The sequence below is a fragment of the Orycteropus afer genome, unplaced genomic scaffold (assembly GCF_000298275.1).
Source record: "Orycteropus afer afer isolate SDZICR_OR568_19922 unplaced genomic scaffold, OryAfe1.0 scaffold00032, whole genome shotgun sequence".
NCBI classification, from domain to species: Eukaryota; Metazoa; Chordata; class Mammalia; order Tubulidentata; family Orycteropodidae; genus Orycteropus; species Orycteropus afer.
The window spans coordinates 6,945,705-6,952,398 of NW_006921619.1; positions in this window are offsets into that span (position 1 = coordinate 6,945,705).

Below are 6,694 nucleotides of genomic sequence, written 5' to 3' on the forward strand. Positions count from 1 at the left end.
TCACTTGCCTTATCCTACCTGCCCAAAGGGGCAGCTGCAGCCCCAAAGAACCCATTTCTTGCCTGGATTTTTGCCTGAGTTCAGGAAATAGGGATGACTAAGGAGCTCTGGTAGCATAGTGGCTAAGACACTTGCCTGCTAACCAGACGGCTGGCGGTTCAAACCCACCAGCCACTCCTCGGAAGGAAGGTTGGGCAATCCTACTTCAGTAGTGATACTGCCTCGGAAACCCAAGGAGGGGTCGCTATGAGTTGGGGCCGACTCGACGGCAAATAACAACAACAACAGGGAGAATAAACTGCTCTAGCCTGCGATTAGCCCCTGACCATATCTCTCTCTTTCAGTTTGGCCCCAGGAACAGGCATCTAGCCCTTGGTTCTAAATCTGAATGACCAGACTCTGGATCACCCACCCACTGCCACTGAGTTGATTCCGACTCATAGTGACCCTATTGCATAGACCAGAACTGCCCCATAGGGTTTCCACAGGTGTAAATCTTTATGGAAGCAGACTGCCTTTCCCAAAGAGTGCCTGGTGGGTTTGAACTGCCAACTTTTGGTTAGAAGACGAATGCCATAGCCACTGCACCACCAGAGCTCCTGACTCCGGGTTAGTAACTGGAAAAACTGGGGCAACTAGGCAGAGTGGTGCAGTAGAAGGGCTAGAGATTAAGAGTATTGGCAGACCTGGGTTCAAAGCCCAGCTCTTCCGTTTCCCAGCCTGTGACCTAGATTGTTTAACCTCTCCTTGCCTCATAATCATACCTACCTCATGAGATTGTTATGAACATTAAATCAGTTAATACGTGTAAAGTATGTGCTGGGATCATAGTAAGTGTTCAAAAATGGTGGCTGCTATTTTTATTACTACGTTTAAATAAAATATAGAAACAGACATGAAGATGCTAAATAGTGTTTGTGTCTAGTAGGGACTGAATAAACCAAAGCATTTCAGGAAATCCTTCAACACCCTTCAAGTGTCTGTAAGGGAGAAGTCAGGGGCTCTCACAAGGCTAGACAGGGGTGGGGGAGCTAAGGGAGCAAAGAAACAGGTCCACCCATGGGGATGCTGGACATTTTGCTACAGGTTTGGTCTGGGCCTAGGGCTGGTTTCTGGGTAGGGCTGTTGGGATCTGGGCGGTTTGAAGGCATTGAGGGTGCAGAAGCTCATTAAGGGGTAGAGAATCCAACAAGTTGCAAGGGAGCTTGGATTCTGCATTTCTCCCCTTAGCATTGGTCCTAGGCCTGTGGGTGGTAGTGTGTGTGTGGTGGGGGGGCTTTCCCTTCATCATTTATTTATTCTTCAAATATGTACCAGGTATATACTTTGTGCCAGGTACTGTATCATACTGGACACTGAGGATATTGTGATTAACAAGAATAGAGATGGCCACTGCTTCAAAGAGCCTGAAGTTTAGGGGCACAGATGGTATTTAAATTACCATACAAAGAAATGTATATAATCACAGTGGAGGTAAATGATACGAAAAGTAGAGTGTTGTGAGGAACGAGAGCTCCAGGGAGCTGAACTAGTTTTGGGTAGGGCTAGGGGCCCTCTAATCTGTCATTTGATGCCCAGCAGAGGGAGCTGGGGCCCCCATTACCATAAGGGTCTCTTTAACCTTTTGGTGTCAGATCCTCTTCCTTCCATTTCTTTCTCCCTCCTTCATTCATGTATTCAGAATACATTTATTTGTTGCTGGTTCCAGTGTAAGGGACTGGGGATGAACTAGCCATAGCATCCACTCCCTAGAGGTAGGCACAGTTTAGAGGAGGATACTTCCAGTTTAGAGAAGGATACTTCCAGTTTAGAGGAGGATACTTCCGTAGTGATACTGCCTCAGAAACCCAAGGAGGGGTTGCTATGAGTCGAGTGCGACTTGATGGCACACAACAACTAAAAAAACCAAACCAAACTCACTGCAGTCCAGTCAATTCAACTCATAGCAACTCCTCCTTGGGTTTCCAAGGCAGTATCTCTACAGAAGTAGATTGCCTGACCTTCCTTTCCAGGAGCGCCTGGTGGGTTTGAACCTCCAGCCTTCTGGTTAGCAGTCAAATGCCTTAGGCATTATGCCACCAGAGCTCCCCAGAGGAGGATACTAATACATAAATCAACTAATATTGTGCAGTGAAGGAAGTGCTATAGCTAGGTGGTGATATTGTTAGGTGCCATGGAGTTGGCGCCGACTCATAGCGACCCTATGAATTATAGAATGAAACACTGCCTAGTCCTGTGCCAGCCTCATAATCCTTGCTATACCTGAGCCCACCATTGCAGGCACTGTGTCAATCCGTCTCGTTGAGGGCCTTTCCCTTTTTCACTGACCCTCTACTTTACCAAGCACGATATCCTTCTCCAGAGAATGATCCCTTCTGACAACACGACCAAAGTAGGTGAGATGAAGTCTGGCCATTCATGCTTCCAAGGACCATTCCAGCTGCACTTCTTCCAGGACTGATTTGTTAGTTCTTCTGGCAGACCATGGTACTTCCAGTATTCTTGGCCAACACCAGACCTCAAAAGTAGCAACTCTTCTTTGGTCTTCCTTATTCATTGTCCAGCTTTCACATGCATATGAGGCAATTGAAAACACCAAGGCTTGGGTTAGGTGCGCCTTTGTCTTCAAAGAGACATCTTTGCTCTTCAGCGCTTTAAAGAGGTCTTTCTCAGCAGATTTGCCCAGTGCAATACATCCTCTGACTTCTTGACTGCTGCTTCCATTGGTGTTGATTGTGGAACCAAGCAGTATGAAATCCTTAGCTAGGTGGTTGTTGTTGTTATGTGCTGTAGGTAGGCACCAGGTAATGAAAGGAAGGAACCCAGCTTGGGAATTCTGTCAAACAAGGCTACCTGAAAAGGTAATGTGAACTAAGCTTTGGAAGCCATGTTGGAGTTAGCAAGGGAAGGAAGGAGAGGGGAGCAGTATATGCAATGGTCCTGAGACAGGTAAGAGCAGGGCAGGCTAGAGGCACACTGGCCATTCAGACTCAGAGAATGAGGATGGAGCAGGGTTATAGTGACCAAGCCTTCCTTTCCCCATCATCCATCCCCAGGGGGGCTACTGGCTTCTCAAGGCCCAGAGGGACAGTCTTGGGCACTGGTCCTTGTCATTCTCCAATTTCAGTGTTCCTTCGGCACCCTCTAAGTGTCTACTGTCAAAGCCCTTTGTTCTGCCTCTTCCCTGCCACCAGGTCCATGTTTCTGAGTGCATGATGGGTTCCATAACCATTTCTATAAACAGCTCAGAGAGGTCAAAGGACTTTCCTGAGGTCACAGAGCCAGTCAAGGGCAAAGTCACGATCTGAACCCAATCTAACCTATCTAGGATTCTTTTGTTCCCATTACATCAGGATACCTTGGAAGAGGGCTCAAGGAAACCCAGAAACACTCACCTGGATGGCACACCCAGGTCCTTGCTGGACCACTTCAGAGTGGTCCCTTCCCCCAGGAGGGGGCTCTGCAAGTCTGGGCAAAGACTGCTTCAGCTTTCCCTTTTCAGAGAGGGGAAAGAAGGGAGTGGAGGGAAAAGGCCTCTCAGGTGCTGGAGGCACTTAGCAGGAGGACAGCCCAGGAATGGAATAGGGTTCCAGCTTAGGAGTGGGGGTACAGGGCTGACAGGCAAGCCCCATTCTCTCTCCACTCTTCCCTCCCTGCTCCTCTCTGTTTCTCATTAATTATTTCCGTCTCATGGAGCAGGAATGAAAACAGACTTAGAATCTTGCTGGAGGCTGCTGTGACATCAACCCAGAGATGGCTGCCCTGACCCTGACTGTTGGGGGCTGGGGAAGATCCCTTTCCCCACTTTGTCCTGGCCTGACAGGGAGATAGAGAGAGACAGGGGACAATGTCCCTGAACCCCTCTTCCTTCTTTGGACACTGAACTTGGGGCAGGTGAGAGAGGTGGCATTTGCCTGAGGGGACCAGGAAAGGGTGTGTCACAGGAATGTGGGGGTACTAGAGCTGGCTTTCCCCAGTCACCACTGCCTCCCACACACCCTGCCACTCCTTTCCCCACAGCCACCCCAGCACCACTCCCAGACATTGTTCTCACAATATCTCCTCTACTTCTGAAGCCACTTCCACTATTTAAGTCTTCATTTCTACTACCTTCTTCCCACTCTCACCTCCCTCATCATCTCTGAGCCTCAGGTTCACAGTCTGGTTTCTTCCTGGGTAGGTACCTGGATGACTAGATTCTTCTGGGCTCCAGCCTCTTGGTTTTCATGACCAGATGGTGACCTTTAACCTCCAGTGACCTCTTCCTTCCTTCCTAGTTGGCCTCCTAACGGTACATGGGCTACACTTTGATCCTGGTCATCACTTAGCTGTCACCTCCAAGACTTCAAGTCTGATATTCTAGGCTCCCACCACTTCCTCCTGTCTGCTCGGTCTCCCACTCCCCAGCTGCATTCCCATAGAACCTGCAATTTTGAAATCTCTGGTCCCAAAACCAAACCCCTTCTTCTCCTCATGGAGAGGGTGCTTCTGGAGTGCCCTTCTCTCCTTGTCCAACCTGAACTACTCCCACCCTCAAACATTCCCAACACATTCTCTCTCAGCAATCCTTTTCTTATTTTGCTGATTTCCAATAAAATTCCCACAGCAGCTGGTGCAGACTTTTCTAAAATACTAAGCTCTCAATCACATCCCTTCTCAGCAATTTCTCACTTCCTACTCTAGTGAAAGAATGCATCTTCTCCATGAACCCTTGATGAGAGTTCCTCTTTGTCAGGTAATGGAGATAAGTGAGTTGCCCCCAAGGAGCCCACATTGGACAATGCAGGAGATAGACAAGTGACAGGGTGATACAGGAAGATTCCAGGTGTCACTGATGGAATTTGAAGAAGAGAATGACATCATCAGAGCAGTACTTTGGAAAGTGGAGTGAGGCAGGTGTGAGGTGGATTGTAACATGTCCAGATGGTGGCAGGAAAGCAGAGGAGGCCACAGTCTACTGTAAAGGGTAATAAAGTCCTGGATGGAGGTGAGGTGAGGAGGAAGTGCTGTAGAAATGAGGAGGAGGGGATAGGTGTAAAGGATCTTGTGAGGGTGAGTAGTAACATGTTTAGTGGCTGCTGGGATATGGGAGGGAGTGATAGTTGGTGTTTGAGCCTGGATGATTCCATGAACTGAATGACTAGTTGAACTCTGGCACTATTTATGGATACAGAGAGTATAGCAGGAAGAATAGCATGTGTGAAGGACAACAATGTGTTCAGTTTGAGGTTTCCAAGGAGAGTTGCCCAGTAAACTACTGAATATATGGATATGGGTCTGGAACTCAGGAGTTGGATATGAGCTAAAGTCATCAGGCACAGCATGAAGGCTGGGAATGAAGTTCAGATTGGACAGAAGAACTGTAAGGCAAAAAAGAAGAGGCTGAAGTGGGTATATGGGGTAGTGCCTAAGGCATCTGACTGCTAACGAGAAGGCTGGCGGTTCATACCCACCAGCCACTCCTGGGAAGGAAGATGGGACAAACTACTTCCGTAGTGATACTGCCTCGGAAACCCAAGGAGGGGTCACTATGAATCAGGTCTGACTCAACAGCACATAACAACAACAAAAACAGCTCCTTCAATGGAGTCCTTGGGTAGCATAAGTGGTTAAGTGCTCAACTACTTGTCAAAAGTTTAGTGGTTTGACCCATCCAGAGGCACCTCAAAAAACAGGCCTGGTGATCTGCTTCCAAAAGTCACACACAGCCTTGAAAACTCTACAGAGCTGTTCTATTCTGGATCCATGGGGTCGCCATGAGTTGGGATAGATTCAATGGCAACTAACAACAATAGCACCTTCTGTACAGTGTTCACACCTCTCTGAGAGCTCTTGCCACACCACAGTATAAACGTTCTTGTTTGTTATTTTTGCCTTGATGTGAGCTCCTCAGGAAGTTGTACTAGGGTCTGGCATAAGATAGGGGCTCAGGAATTCCTGTGGGATTGTTGTTTTTGCTGTTATTAGTTGCCACCAAGTCATCTCCAACTCATAATGACCCTATGTACAACAGAACGAAATACTATCCAGTTGTGTGCCAGCCTCACAATCCTTGCTATACCTGAGCCCATCCTTGCAGCCATTGTGTCTATCCATCTCATTGAAGGCCTTCCCCTTTTTCGTTGACTTTCTACTTTACCAAGCATGATATCCTTCTCCAGGGAATGGATCCTTCTGAAAACATGGCCACGGTTGGTGAGACAAAGTCTGGCCACTCTCGCTTCCAAGGAGTATTCTGGCTGCGTTTCTTCTAGGACTTGTTAGTTCTTTTAGCAATCCATGGTGCTTTCAATATTCTTTGCCAGCACCACAACTCAAAAGCATCGGCTCTTCTTCGGTCTTCCTTATTCATTGTCCAGCTCTCACATGCATAAGAGGCAATTGAAAATACCATGGCTTGTGTCAGGCACACCTTAGTCTTCAAGGAGGTATCTTTGCTCTTCATTACTTGAAAGAGGTCTTTTTGCAGCAGCTTTGCCCAATGCTATACAATGTCTGAAATCTTGACTGCTGCTTCCATTGGTGTTCATTGTAGAACCAACCAATATGAAGTCTTTTACAACTTCAATCTTTTCTCCATTTATCGTGATGCTACTTACTGGTCCAGATGTGAGGATTTTTGTTTTCTTTATACTGAGGTGCAATCCATACTGCAGACTGTAGTCTTCAATCTTCATCAGTAAGTGCTTCAAGT